Source organism: Sciurus vulgaris (genome assembly GCF_902686455.1).
Source record: "Sciurus vulgaris genome assembly, chromosome: 14".
Classification (NCBI taxonomy): domain Eukaryota; kingdom Metazoa; phylum Chordata; class Mammalia; order Rodentia; family Sciuridae; genus Sciurus; species Sciurus vulgaris.
In genome coordinates, this window is record NC_136475.1 from 21,957,961 (window position 1) to 21,974,110 (window position 16,150).

Below are 16,150 nucleotides of genomic sequence, written 5' to 3' on the forward strand. Positions count from 1 at the left end.
ACCAGGGATTGAACCCAGGGATTCTTAACCAATGAGCCACATCCCTAGCCCATATTTATATTTTATTTAGAGACAGCATCTCTCGTGAGTTGCTTTAAGACCTCGCTAAGTTGCTGAGGCTGGCTTTGAATTCATGATCCTCCTGTCTCAGCCTCCAGAGCTGCTGGGGTTATAGGCATGCACCACCATGCCTGGGCTAAGAAAAAATTTTTGAGATTCCTGAGTGCCTTAGCCTGGGATCTCCTGGAAGCAGAGTCTGATAAGAAGGCTACTCTTGAGTGGTATATTTATGAGTGAAAGGGTGAAGAACGAAGAGCCAATTATAGGGGAGAAGAGATTTCTTATCCATAGCTAGATTCATGGCCAAGGCACCCATAATGAAGGACAGATTAACAAGAGAAAAACATACAAACTAATTTAGTATAAGTTTTATGTCTCTGGTGTATGGTGATACACACCTGTAATCCCAATGACTGGGGAGGCTGAGGCAGAAGGATTGCAAATTTGAGGCCAGCCTCAGAAATTTAGCAAGATCCTGTCTCAAGATAAAAAATGAAAAGGTCTGGGATGTCGCTCAGTGGTAGAACATGTGGATAACATGCACAAGGCCTTGGGTTCATTCCCTAGTACTGTGAAAAAGAAAATAAAAAGTTTTATGTGACTTGGGAGCTTTTAGAAATGAAGACCAAAAGAAATAGGGGCACCTGTATATTTTTATGCTACGGTTTAATGAAGAGTGACAGTCATGGAGAAGGGTGATTAGACAAAGGGACTACAATCTAATGGTCATAATCATGGCAAGGCCGCATGTTCAGATTCTCCTGTGTCCCTGTGTCTTCAGAGATAAGGACATTCCTTTTCAATGGGCATAAGGAAGGCACCTCTGGAATGATGGTCTGATGGCCTGTTTTGGGAATGTCAGAGAATTCTTTTATGGCCTGTTTGGAGGGAGAAGGGAAGAAGTTTGGAGAGACCTCCTGCTTCTGCTGTTTCTCAAATGCTAAGCTACCGTATTTCAGGGTCGCCTTTCCAATGAGTTCAATGTAGGAATGAGTTACTGAGTTGGCCACCACTGTGCAGGACCTTCTGAGGAGCTTTACAAAATACATCTCAGGAACATCCTCAGGTAGGGGGAGAGGAAACGGGGCAGCATCTAGCCTTCTGCTCCCAGTCCCGCTGTTATCTCTGATGCTGTCACTTAGAGTGAGGCTCTTCTTGAGCAAGTTCTTCTCATGAAGCCCAGAGACCTCAGGGCTTTCCAGACTCACTCCCTGGTGCCGCTGGCCAAGTGCTCCTCCGCTGGCCTTGTCCCCTTCTGATGAAATGTACCCGTCTGGCCTGTTCACTCCCTCACGTGCGAGAAGAGAGAAGGCGAGGGAAGAGGAAACCCTCTCCCAGCACGGGGGCGGTGAGCGAGGTCTCCCCCGCCCAACCTTCAGTGAAGGGTCTTCAACCCCCAGAGTGTGGGGCTCCTATTCCCGGCGGTGGGATCCAGGAGCAATGGTGGGAGCTGGCGGTTACTCAGTGTCTTCTGTTGCCAAGTTTTCTGAGTGGGGAGCCGTGGTGGCCACGTGTGTAATCTTACTCAATCAGCCCTCTCTGAGCTGAAGGAAAGGCCACCTGCTCAGCATGCGGTTTGTGTCCCCTGCATGTCTTGAATGACCAGGTATTATGATCCCCGGCCATGGTCTCTTTAAACTTGGTTTGCTCCTGGTCAACACCTTTTTCAATGGCTCACTTTTTCTTCCCATTCCTTTTGACTCTAGGACAGGAGGGAAAGAGCCGGTGAAGGGAATCACCTGGTATCCCGAGCTTCCTGGCTTTGTTTCCTGCTTCTTGTCTGTCATTCTCCCTTGTCCCTGCTTTCAGACAGCACACTCCCCCATTCTGTCAGCCTCTCTGCCTCCGGGGCAGCTGTCCACTCTAGTCCCCAAAGGTCACTTTGTCTTCTGAAAACATGTTACTCTTCTGTTCAACTCACTTGGCCATGAATCAGTTTTGCCTGATGACAGCTCTGGTCCTCTAATTTATTTTTTCAGGTTCTTCCATCTTATCCTTATGCCTCTCCCACACACCCTCCGTGGACTGTAAACTCCTCCCTTGGCCCCAGTATTGGGACTGAACTCAGGGTCTTACACATGTTAGGCAAGTGCTCTACCGCTGAGCTACATGCCCAACCCTTTTTACTTTATTTAGGTTGCCCAGACTGGTCTCACTGGTCTCAAACTTGTGATGCTCTTGCCTCAGCTTCCTGAATAGCTAGATTACAAGCATATGCTACCATGCCCAGCTATAAGCACCTTGAATTTGCTTCAAATTTCTTTGTAGTTTCCTTAGAGCCTGCTCTAGTATCCTTAGACATAATAAGGGTAGATAACTCCTCTTGAATCAATAAGTGAATAGAAAAAAGGACTCATGAGACTCTGGGGAAGGCTACTGACACCTTTCCATCCACATAATGAGCACTGTGTGCCAATGCTTGCTGTCATCTCCTTTCCTTCCACAAATATTAATTGACGATAGTAATTATGACAGTATAGACTGTTTTAGTCAGTTTTTGTGTCACTGTGACCAAAACACCCAAAAAGAATAACTTAGAGTAGGAAAAGTTTATTTGGGACTCAGAGGCCTCAGTCCATAGATGGCTGACTCCTTTGCTCTGGGCCCAAAGTGCAGCAATGCATCATGGTGGAAGGGCCTAGCAGAGGAAGAGTGCTCAGCTTGTGGTAGCCAGGAGAGAGAGTGAGAGCGAGAGCGAGCAAGTGAGAGAGAGAGAGAGAGAGAGAGAGAGAGAGAGAGAGAGAGAAAGAGAGAGAGAGAGAGAGGTGGGGGAAGGGGCGATGCTCCCTTTCAGGGGATACCCCCAGTGGCCTGCCTCCTCCAGCCATGCCCCACCTGTCAACAGTTACCGCCATTCAAACTAGGATGGACTGACTAGGTTACATCTCTCAGAGTCTAATCTTTTCACCTCTGAATGGTCTTGTATTAGCAAGAGCTTTCAGGAGACACCTCACATCCAGACCATAGCTGTAGTCATTGATAGTATAGATTCCAGAAAAGCCACCTTGCTTCAAAACTCTGCTTCTTCTAGGCTATGTGACCTTGGGCAAACAACTTAAGCCTCATTTTCCTCATTTGTAAAATGGGAATAGTTACAGCGATGGTGGCCTCTCGGGCTGCCATGCAGGTGAGATGAGGTACTAGGTCTCCAGCACTTTGCCAGTGGGCAGTACTGGGAGTAACACCGCTGGGTGCCTCTCCCTGGGGAGGCTCACGACCAACATGCACATGAGCATAATAAGTGTGCTACTTAACTTTGGTGGCCCCGAAGGCTGACTTAAAAGCACAGATTTGAGTCCAAAAAGATTATTTGGGAGGTGACCCCAGGAAGCCCAGGTAAGGAGGAGGGCAGTGAGACAATCAGGATACACTCATGAGCGGCTTAGATGAATGGAGTTCAGTCCTGCTGGCGACCTCTAGGAGGCTGTGCAGAGCCACCTTCAGAGTTGTCCCCTTGCCAGAAGGGTGCAAAGACTGGAATCCTTTTCACCTCCTCCTGTATCCCTTGCTAGAAGGCTGTTCCCCAAACCCTCCCTGTGTGACAGCACATTCTCTATAGGCAACTCAAGAATGTCCCTAGGCCAAGAGCCTAAGACACTTGCAGAAGAAAGCCAGGGAGTCAAGGTCCTAGTCCCCACAGACAATGCGCTGGGGGCCTATGTGTGGGACATTATGTGAAAGCACTTTTCACAAGTTGCTCCTGTCATTCATAAGACCCGGTGGAGGGGGTAAAAAACATTCTTAAGGTTGCTCAAGGGACAATATGGGGACTCTGCTGCCTCTGTAAAGGTTGGTTGTGATGCTTTGGCTCTCAAATCTCAGCCCCTGCCAGGCTCTCCAGTTCCAGAGTTCAGCTCTGCAAATGCAGACCGTTGCACGTGCCCCAAGGAGAGAGACTTCACCCCTATTGGAGTTTGTCACCTGCTGTGTTAGGGGCGGGGCACAGCTGGGGCAGGAAAGAGCAACCTCATGGATTCAAAAAGGGTAGTGCTACTTCCTGCAACATCCCACCTTCTAAAACCTGAAAGAGCAATGACAAAGGGAAAGAAGAGTGTGAAGAGCAGCCAGTCAGAGGGAAGGCTGCACTTGTCCTGGCTAGACTTCATCGAGGTCCGCCTCGTCGCCGCCATGATTTTCTCCAGAACCTACATTTGAAAGGGAACAGGGTTGCAAGTGGAGCTGCAGAGGATTCAAGGCGTATTCCTTATGCCACAGGAACTTTTAGGGGCCTCACGTTAATAGTTTGACTTGTAGGCATAGCCAGGCTAGGAGGTGTAAGACACAGTGACTTCAGGATGCCGATGGGACACCTCAGGCTCAAAAGTCCCCCTCCCCATATTCATGCGAAGCCCTAATAGCAATTTCTTTCTTTCTTTCCTTCTTTTCCCCACCCCCTGGCGTTCAGGGGTGCTCTATCACTGAGCTACAGTCCCAGCGCTTTTTTGTTTTGAAACAGGGTCTCACTAAGTAGCCTAGTGGTAGATAACTCCTGGGTTCAGTCCCCAGTAACCAGAAGAAGAAGAAGAGGAAGAGAAGGAGGAGGAGGAGGAGGAGGAGGAAGAAGAGAAGAAAGTCTGTGTTACTGGAAGGTTTGCCTTTTCAAGCCTGACATGACCACAGCAGAAATTAGGGCCCCTGAACTGACAGCAGAGCCAAGGGACTTGGGGCACTGGGCGGTTCCTCCATGGAGGACAGGACTGGGGAAGAGAAACACCCAGCAGGGAGCCCAGACCTGCGGAGTTTCCTCCCAGTTTTGGCTAGAACTTGCCTGCTTTCTAGGCCCTCACGTCTTATTATGTGGGTTCAAAAAGACTCAGGAGCTCCTTCTGGGACTGGGGCGAATCCTCAAGAATCCAAAGTCCTGACCGTGGATTCCTCCTGCTGGGCTCCAGAAGACCAAATATCGCCAGGGCTGGGGAGGAGGGGGTGGCTGTTTGGGGTGAAAGTGGACTTGACCAAATAGCTCATTGTTCTCTTTCACCCTTCTGTGAAAGAGGATCAGAAGTTCAGGGCATGACTCTACGGAAGTTCCTGGCAGCTCTGTTTATAGTAGCAAGACTTTGGAAAGGGCCCAAATGCCTGACAATAGATGATTGGTTAGATAAAGTATGGTTTAGCCAGACACTGGAATTCTGTTCAGCCATTAAAAATGATGTCATGGATGACTGTTTATTGACATGATAAAAGGATATCATGCAGAGAAAACATAAGTACATCCATAACATTTCTTAAGTATGGCGTATGTAAGGTAAACGTAGGCAGGCATAGGAAAAGACTTAAAGGAAATAAAACCAGTTTGTTTTTTTTTTTTCTTCCCAGGACTGGGAATTACACCTAGGGGAGCTTTATCACTGAGCTACATCCCCCAACGTTTTTATTTTTTATTTTTTGGGTTTCCATAAGTTGCTGAGGCTGGCCTTGAACTTGCGATCCTCCTCCCTCAACCTCCCCAGTAGCTGGGATTACGGTGTACACCACTGCACCCTCCAGCTCATTTCTTTTTAGTATGGAGCAATGTGTTGGCACAGTTTATTTATCCACTCATCTACTGAAGGGCATTTTAGTTGTTCCCAAGTTTTGGCAATTATGAATAAAACCATTATAAACTTTCATGTGTAGGTTTTTGCATGGACATGTTTTCAACTCATTTGGGTAAATACCAAGGAATGCAATTGCTGGATCGGATGTTAAAAATATGATGAATTTTGCAGCCAAGTTCCACACTGGCTTTCAAAGTAGCTGTACCATTTCGCATTTGCACGCGTCACAAGCAAGGAGTGACAGACAGCTTCTGTGGCTTCACCGTCCTGTCTGGTATTTGGTGGTGTTGGTATTACAGGGTTTCACCATTCTGATCAGCTTGTCCTGGTATCTCATTGTCTTTTTTTTTTTTTTAATTAATTCTTATTGTAAACAAATGGGATACATGTTGATTCTCTGTTTGTACATGGAGTAACAGCATACCATTTGTGTAATCATACATTTACATAGGGTAATGGTGTTTGATTCATTCTGTTATTTTTTTCCTACCCTTCCTCCATTCTTGCCCCCTCCCCCCATCCATTATGTGTCATCATCCACTTATCAGTGAAATCATTCTTCCTTTGTTTTTTTAAGATTGGCTTATCTCACTTAGCAAGATATTCTCCAGTTTCATCCATTTGCCTGCAAATGCCATAATTTTATTATTCTTTATGGCTGAGTAATATTCCATTGTATAAATATACCACAGTTTCTTTATCCATTCATCAATTGAAGGGCATCTCAAAACTATCCTAAGATTCCATCTCATCCCAATTAGAATGGCAATTATCAAGAATACAAGCAACAATAGGTGTTGGCGAGGATGTGGGGAAAAAGGTACACTCATACATTGCTGGTGGGAAATGGAAAGCAGTGTGGAGATTCCTCAGAAAGCTTGGAATGGAACCACCATTTGACCCAGCTATCCCACTCCTCGGCCTCTACCCAAAGGACTTAAAAGCAGAATTCTACAAAGATGTAGCCACATCAGTGTTCTCACTGTCTTTTAAATTTGCAATTCCCTAATGACACTTGATGTTGAATATGTTTTCATATGCTCATTTTCCATCTTACGCCTCTTCTTTGCTGAGGTGTCACTTTCTTATTGGTGACTTTTAAGAGTTCATTGTGTGTTTTGGGTAACAGTCCTTTATCAGATATGTCTTTTGCAAATAATTTCTCCCAGTCTATCCTATCTTCTCCTTCTCTGGAGAACATTCAGTTTTTACTTTACGTGTTTCAGAATTGCTTAATCCCCCTCACCCCAAACAGCAAGCAGTACTTCTTGTGATTACCTTCCAGCACATTCAGAAGCATACAAATATACTAGGATTTATCAGCAATATAGCTGCTTTTATGAGGATTCCTAACGAAAATAAAAGATCTCCTCCAACTAGAGAGCTCATGTTCTCTGCTGGTCCTGCCAAGAGGAGAGAATACAAAGAACAGTGACTGTCTCCCACTGGAGGTAACGAACTTTTTAATAGCTGGTGTGTGGTTATGACTGTATCAAGTATTTCTGGGCTTAATGACTATATTATACATTTATACGTCTGATAGAGGCTAGGATAAACAGGAGAGCCTCTGCCTTCCTCCAGAGAAATCCTAATGAATTGGATTCCCTTTGGCCGAAAGAAAACACTGGAGCCAATGGTCTCAGTTGGGGAAAACAAAGAGAGGGTTAAAAAAGAATATAATTGGGGCCAGAAAAAGACATTTGGCAAGAATGTCGAAGAAGAAGAAGCTTCTTCTTCGGCTTATGGGCTTCTGTGGCCCTCATAGGAAGAGGCTCCACTCTTACGGTCCAAGGTCTTGGGTCTCAGGCCAACCCCACCATAACCTGACTGTGGGTAATTTTTTTTTTTTTTTTTTTGGTACTGGGATAGAACCCAGGATCTTTCTATCACTGAGCTACATTTCCACTTCTTTTTTATTTTGAGACAGGGTCTCACTAAGTTGCTGAGACTGACCTTGACCTTGAACTCAGCTCTGGAATAGCTAGGATTACAGGTGTGTGTCACCAGTGCACCTGGCCTGTGTCTTGAATAAGAAATTTAACATTGTTTTTTTGAGCCACAGTGGGATATCAAGAAAATAATAACTCTCTCACAAGGTTGTAGGGAAAATTAAATGATGCTTGACTTTCACAGTGCTTTGCAAATAACTAAGAACTTGATCTAACATACTATAGAAGTATTCTGAGAGTATTTTGAGAAATTGTGATTGCATGCCTGCTGTGAGCTAAGCAACCGTATACAAAGAGCCACAGCTAAAGCCAAGCATGGTGGCACACACCTGTAATCCCAGCTGTTCTGGAGGCTGAGACAGGAGGATTGCAAGTTCAAGGACAGCCTGGGTGATTTGGCGGAACCCTGTCTCAAAATAAAAAAGGACTGGAGACAGCTCAGTGGTAAAATGCCCTTGGGTTCAATCCCCAGTAAAACACACACACGCACGCGCACACACCCCAGCTACACGAAGTGATTAATTATTATACAAATGAGAACATGATTATTCTACAAAATAATGCTTGCTGCTTAGCCTCAAGAAATTCACAGGCAATTCGAAAAGACAGCTATTTGAAGGGATAATTTCAATGCCGCTGCACTGGGACTGATGTTGTATAACTTACCATTTAACCATATGGGGCCATTTGTGTTGCTCATTATTACAAAAATGTTCTCACCATCTTCCAAAGTAGATTGCAGGGTCCTTGAGAGTAGGAGCTATGTCTTTTTTTCCTCCCATAGTGACTTGTATGGAATTGAGAAAATTTTATCTATTATCACTTATGGAGGACTGTATGGAACAGGCTTGGGTTTAAGATCTTCAGATGTGTTATCTTACATGATTTTTTGAAACAACCCTGTCATAGATGGTATAATGTTTATCTGTAACCATTAGCCATTGAGACAGAGCGAAGAAAGATGGAGCTGGAGGGACAAAGGGAAGAGCCTAGAAACTCCTGTGAACACAATCCACGAGACTATCAAGAGGGTAGTATCTAAATACACTGTGATGTGGTCATGCGAGGGAATACCACGCAGCAGTAGAAAATGGAATAGGTGATGCATGCCTGTAATCCCAGCAACCTGGAGGACTGAGGCAGGAGGATCTTAAGTTCAAGGCCAGCCTGGGCAGCTTAGTGAGGCCCTGTTTCAAAACTTTAAAAAGGGAAAGAGGAAAGAAAGGAAGGAAAGAGGGAAGGATGGGGCTAAAGATGTAGCTCAGCGGCAGAGTGCCCCTGGGTTCAATCCCCAGTTACACACACACACACACACACACACACACACACAGGATAGATCTCTAAGTACTGATGTGGAAAGATTGCTGAGAACTATTGTTTGTTGAGTGAAGAAGCAAATTACAGAACAAAGGCTAGAGGATGAGGGCATGCCTATAACACATGCGTGTGCACACACGAACTCTTGTGAATCTTTTTAAATTTTGATTCATTGTACACAAGTGGGATACAACTATTGTTTCTCTGGTTGTACATGAACTAGAGTTGCACCATTTGCGTAATCATACATGTAAATAGGGTAACGATGTTTGTTTCATTCTGCTATTTTTCCTTCCCCCACCCCTCCCCACCCTCTTTTTCCTCTATACAATCCATTCTTCCTCCACTCTTGCCTCCCTTCCACCCCCCTTATGTATCATCATCTGCTTATCAGAGAAGTCATTTGGACTTCGGTTTTTTGGGATTGGCTTATCTCACTTAGCACTATATTCTCCAACTCCATCCATTTACCCACAAATGCCACAATTTTAATCTTCTTTATGTTTAAATAATATTCCATTGTGTATACATACCACAGTTTCTTTAACCATTCATCTATCTCATGAATCTTTTTAAATTAAATTTTATTTTATTTTTTTTGTGGTACTGGGGATTGAAGCCAAAGGAGTTCTAGCACTGAGTTACAGCCCCAACTCTTTTAATTTTTAAATTTTATTTTGTGATAGGGTTTTGCCAAATTGTCCAGACTGACCTCAAACTTGTGATCCTCCTGCCTCAGCCTCCTGAGTTGCTGGAATTACAGAAGAGTGCCACCACCCCCAGCTACACGAATCTACGAAATATCCCAAGTCTATAATGGCCTTTGGTGTACATGTGTAGGTATACTATATAAAGTCTGGCATGATATATCTCCAATTGATAATAGTAGCTTGCTCTGGGGAGGTGACGGGGTGGTGATCCCAGGAGACTTCAGTTGTGGAAGGTACTACTGACCGCCTAAGAGGGTGTCCATTTCCCACCCTCTCCCTTCTTCAGGGCTCACAATCCCAACTTTGTTCAGCTATTGAAGAGCAGCTCTGTGCTCAGGTGGAGTAGGTCAGGTGTCACGTCACCACAGGTGGAAGCAAATGTGCTTGTGTCACTCCTCCTTGCTTGCGATTGGTCTAGGAGTAGGCAAGTGACCCAGCCGGCTGGTGACTCTTGGGAAGTACATTTTTGCTCTACTAACCAAAGAGTACACCAAAACAAAAGAGTTCTGCCTGTCCCTTTCCTTCGTGCCTTGGGATTGTGACATTTGAAAATGTGACCCTTGGAGATACGGGAACCCGTTGAGGTCATGAAGGAAAGGCCAGGCGTACTGCAGAGACAGCCTGCTGTTTCAAAACAGAAACTCTTCTCCAAGCTTCTTGTTACCTGAGCTGCTTAAATGCCTTTATCACTTAAACCATAGTTAGCCAGTCCTTCTGTTACAATTAAATACGCCCTATCATAGCTTAATCTGATAATATGACATACATATGATCTCAGGGGAATTTATTCGTGAACTAGTTGCATGTATAATTAGACACTGGGTAAGTGGGGGGGTGCTGGGGACTGAACACAGGGCTTTGCACATGCTCAGCACTCTGCCACTGAGCTACACTGCCAGCCCTCGTGTGTTAAGGCCTCAGACACTTGAAGTTTATCTCCAGAATAGACCCTATCCACCTGATGCAGACTCCCTGAGACTCTCGTCCACCCAGACTCTTCTTTGGCCTCTTCCTCTAACCTCTGAACTGCTTTAATTGACGACTCAGGTGAACAGGATTTTTGGAACGCACCCTCTGTCCCTTCCGGGGCTGTTCCATCCCCTTCTTGAGAAGCAGGGGACCCGCTATTTGGATCTGCCTTTTTCACCCCACTTTTCTTTTCTTTTCTTTTCTTTTTTTGCAGGGAGACACCTGCCATTTGGTAACAAAAGAGGTCTGGGAGGACTGGACAGGTAGGGAGTGGGGGAGGTGAGGTGGAGCAGGCCTAAAGCTAAACCCCAGGGCCCAGGCCAGATTCCTCTGGTTCTGACACCAGGATTGTAAAGAAACCCATTCTAGAATTATCAGTTGGCGGTTGGGGGTGTCTTGTATCTCCTGGGATTTCTGAGGGTGCTTTTCGACCACGAGTCCTTACTGCCTCTCCTAGAAGTCCTGTACCCAGAATTTTATCCCCACAGCCACGGCGCTACCTTAAAGAGAGCCAGTGGCCTGGGCAGGTTGGTCTCTGTGAAGGTCACCCTTGGCCAGGCGGGAGGATCCTTGGGAGCCCTTTGTGAACCTGAGTTCTCAGGAGGGCCCAAGGGTGGGAGTGAAGGGGTTTCCCCTTTCCTTCCCCCTGGGCCATGATCCACATCTGGTGGCAAAGCCACTTTTCTGCCTTCTCGGAATCAAGGGCCGAGATCTTCTGGATGTGGATGGGGCGGAGGGGAACATTCCAGGGAGCTCTCTGTAATAAGGGTTACTTGGTGGCATTTGGCAGTGGGTCCAATCTTCCCTTCCTGCAGCGAGGGGACTCAGCAGGGGTGTGGGGGCCCAGGACTTCGTCACTCCTGGTCAGGCTCTGCACCCTCACCTACGTGTGGCAATCCGCTGCTCTGTCCCTTTGCACCTGCCCCCTTCCTGCTGTCTTCCTGCTGAACCTGTGGGAGGCTGCATCTGGTTTCCCAGGAAAGGGACTTAGGTGGGAGGCGGAGGGAGAGGATTAGGGCCAGCAAACTTTTGCCTCAGATGCCTGGCTGCTTTATTATGCAGAGCTTCCCTCCTGCTCGGCTGGTTTTGGGAGGCTGAAGAGAAACACTTTTCTTTTTCCTCTGACTTGTAATTCACACTTTCCTGAGGAGTTACTGAAAGTCACAGCCGCTTAAAGAGGAGTTTGACGCAAGCCTTGTCTGCAGATGCTGGCTTGGCTTCCTAATTCGGAATGTCCCGATGTAGTTGGTCTTGTGACTTCTAAACTCATTGAGGGGCCAAGGAGGAGGCACATTTGTTTAATCTGGGCCAGAATTTGAATTTACCACGAGGCTCTCCAGCACAAACCCAGGCTTTTGAAACCCCCAGGGCTGCTGGGGACCTTCTTTTTTTTTATCCATTAGGGGTTGAACCCAGGGGCACATTGCCACCGAGCCACATCCCCAGCCCTTTTTTGTATTTTGTTTAGAGACAGGGCCTCACTGAATCGCTGAGGCTGGCTTTGAACTCGCTATCCTCCTGCCTCAGCCTCCAGAGCCTCTGGGATTACCAGCGTGCTCCACCTTGCCCGGTTGCTGGGGACTTTCCAGATGATGCTGTACAGTCATTGAAAACCTCACCTAGATGAGACCATGGAAATCTGTTAATTCAATATCTTTCTTCTTTTGGATCAGAGAAGTGACTTTTTTTTTTTTTTTTTTTGCTTAAAATGACTAGAGGATTCAGGACCTGAAATCATAATCCCAAATTCTGGAAGTCCCTGGGGTCCCCATTAAGCCATGATTTGTTAAATTCTTAAATTTTATTTCTTTGGTTAAATTTTTATTATTAAAAAATTTCAAACATGCACAAAAATGTAGAGAAGACTATAGTGAAGGACCTTGGTTTGTCCCATTAGTCAATCTCAACAATCATTGTTTTTTTTTGAAAAAATTTTTTTGATGTTGGTAGACCTGTATTTTATTGATTTATCTTTGTGTGGCGCTGAGGGTGGAACCCAGTGCCTCACACGGGCTAGGCAGGCGCTCCACCACTGAGCCACAGTCCAGCCCTCATTGCCGCTTTAATGTTTGATTCTTCACCTTTTCCCTCTGAACCAGAGAGATTTCATACTACTTTATCCCCAACATAGTATATATGTGTTTCCAACAGAAAGCTTTAAAAAATAATGTCACCACAGTACCATTATCACACACACAAAACTGATGATAGTTCTTAGTGTTCTAATACTCAGTTCATACCTGATTTTCTCCAATTGTGTCAAAATATCTTTTGCAACCTGGTGTGTTAGCCCGGTGTAATCCCAGGGACCCGGGAGGCGGAGACAGGAGGATCCCAAATTCGAGGCCAATCTGGGTAACTTAGTAAGACCTTGTCTCAAAATAAAAAAATAAAAAGGGTTGGGCAGATAGCTCAGTGGTAGGGTACCCCTGGGTTCCATCCCCTATCCTGGAGGGTTTAAAAAAAAAAAAAAAGGAAAGAAAAAAAAAGAAGTCTTTTGCAATTGGTTTAAATCAGGATCCAGAGAAGGTCCACACATGACATTTGCTGATTTTTTATTTTTATTTTTTTGAGATAGGGTCTCACTAAGTTGCTGAGGTTGGCCCCAAATGTATAACCCTCTTCAGATTATCTACTCGCTGGGACTACAGGTGTGGGCCACCCATGCTTGACTATTATTTGTTGATTTTTTAAAGGCTTTTAAAACGAGCACTCCCTCCTCCCATACTTTCCCCATGCCATACGCTTGTTAAAGAAACCGGTCCATCTGTCCTTCATTCCCAGTTTGACTGATGTACCTTACTAGTGTCCTTGAACCTTTTCCTCCATCCTGCATCCTGCTTCCTGTCGTTAAGATGTGGAGCAATGGATCTCATCTGGGGGCAGTTTTGTTCCCCTCACCTCTGAGGGGACATTTGGCAATTTCTTGAAGACATTTTTGGTCCTCACAATTGCCAGTTGGAGGTTCTACTGGCCTCTACCCGGTGGAGGCCAGAGAGGCTGCTAAACATCTCACAACACAGACCAGCCCCCTACTGGGAGAATTATGTCTTCAAATGTCAATAGGACTGAGGTTGAGAAACCTCAAGGGGAGACTTGATTAGATTCAAATTCCTTTTTTGTTGTCATTTTTTGCAAGAATGTTCCACAGGTGGCACTGTGTCTTTCCGATCATGTCACCTCAGGAGGACACCGTGTCAGAAGAAGAGGTGATGTTAAGGATTTGGAAGAGCTGGCCTGACATATTTATTGTGAAGTCAGTCAAACTGGGACATTTGGAGAGTAAAAGGGAATGCTATTAATGGAGGAAAGTGGGGGATATCTGGCAAACAGGGGCATGTGGTCATCTTATCCACTGACTTTTTTTTTTTTTTTTTTTTTTGGTACTGAGAATTTAATTCAGAAGCACTTAACCATTTACCAACACCCCCAGCCCTTTTTATTTTTTTTATCTCGAGACAGAGTCTCACTAAGTTACGGAGGCTGGCCTTGAACTTGTGATCCTCCTGCCTCAGCCTCCCAAATCTCTGGGATGACAGAAATGAGCCACCGTGTCCCCCTCTCCATTGAGTCTTTGGGAGCTGTCTTTATCTCTGATTTTCTTTCACTTTTTCTTTTCAGTTTTCATCTCCTTGCACAGGCACATGATTCAGTCACATGATTCTCCTCGTCCTGTTCTACAGCAGTTTCCTCGTCCCTGCTCACTTTCCCTTCCCAGGAGGAAGCCACTTTCAATTCTTTCCATTGGCTCTTTAAGATGTATCTTTGCATATCTGAACGAATATGCATAAGTTGCTATTTCTTGGTTTTCCTGTTTGTGTCATCTTCTAAGGACTGCTCTCTAAAGAATATGCTGACTTATCTTTCCAGTTATGCCCCCAGCCCCCTGTATAAGCACCTTCCTTGTCCTTGCATGGTCTCAGACTAGTTTAATACTCATTTCAGGTGTCTGCTCATATTTAACAGTGGGGTATTTAAACACCAGTTAGAAGTTCTGGTTTCATAAGTGGAGCTTGTTGATGGCCGTCTTCACCACAGTTATCTGGCAATGCTAACCCCCATGGCAGAATGTTTAAATATTTCCTTAGGTACAGAGGTGCATACCTGTAATCCCAGTAGCTTGGGAGGCTGAGGCAGGAGGATCACAAGTTTGAGGCCAGCCTCAGCAACTTAGCAAGGCCCTGTCTCAAAACAAAAAATAAAAAGGAAAAGGGGTTGGGGAATGTGACTTTAGTGGTTGAGCACCTTGGGTTCAATGCCTTGTACAAAAAAAAAGCTTAAGTCTTTCCTCTTGGGCCAGTAAGATTGCCTACAGAGAAGAGTCTTCTGTCTAGAGGAGATAGAATTTGCTGCCAAGGTTCTGGGAGACAAGCGGGGAAAAAGGGCTGAGTTTCAGCTTTCAATACATGGAAGCGTGTGTGTGTGTGTGTGTGTGTGTGTGTGTGTTGGTGGGGGGTGTTACTGGGAATTGAATCCAGGGTCTTGTGCACAAAGCTATGTTCCTAGCTCTTTTTAGTTCTTTAATTATTTGTTTTTGATCTTGAATTTGCAATTCTTCTGCCTCAGTCTCCTCATTACTGGGATTACAGGCACGCGCTGTGGCACCACACCAGATTTTCAGATTTATTTCTCTTTTGTAAAGCTAAATTGGCTGTTCTAGGCCTTTTATATTTCCAAATAAATTATAGAATTAGCTTATCAACTAAAAAACCACATTCATATTGTTAATATAAAATTAAAAATATAAAAAGTAAAATGTGTGTATATATATGCATATGTGCGATATAAGATATAAGTAAAAAGCTGAAATTCTCTTTTCTTCCTTTCCTTCCCTCTCTCCTGGCTCTCTTTCTTTCTTTTTCTTTCTTTCTTTCTTTCTCTTGGGGATTGAACCCAGGTGTGCTTTCCCACAGAGCTACATCCCCCAGTCCTTTTTATTTTTAATTTTTTTTTTTTTTTTTTGGTGCTGGTGAGCGAACCCAGGGCCTTGTGCTTACAAGGCAAGCACTCTACCGACTGAGCTATCTCCCCAGCCCCTATTTTTTAAATTTTGAGACAGGGTCTCCTTAAATTGCCCAGGTTGGCCTTTTCCCTTGTGATTTTCCTGCCTCAGCCTCCTGAATTGCTGGGATTACAGGCAGCGAGTTGTTTTCTATAAAACATCCATGTACCTAGGTTCTATGTACCTTTTTTTTTTTTAAAGCAGTTTGGAAACATGTGGCTACATATAATAGAAAACCTCCAAAATCATGACTCACATGCAATCAAGTTTTATTCACCTCTCATGTGAAAGGAGTTTGGAACTGGAAGGGACCTTTAAGATGTCAACATGTTCTCATCGCCTGCGTTTCTGTTTTGCCATTCTTGGTGCATGGCTTCCATCCTTAGATTGATCTTATGATACTGTAACTCTCTAGTCATATGTCTGAATTCCAAGATGGAAGAGTATAGAATGAGTCCGTGGCAAAAATATTTCCTGCAAGTTCTTCCCCACTTTCACTTAAATCTCATACTTTGAAATTTAGACATGTGGTAAGGAATCCCACGGAACCACACCGGACTCGGGAAGTCACATAAGGGAGTTTATTAAGCAAACAGAGTGTCT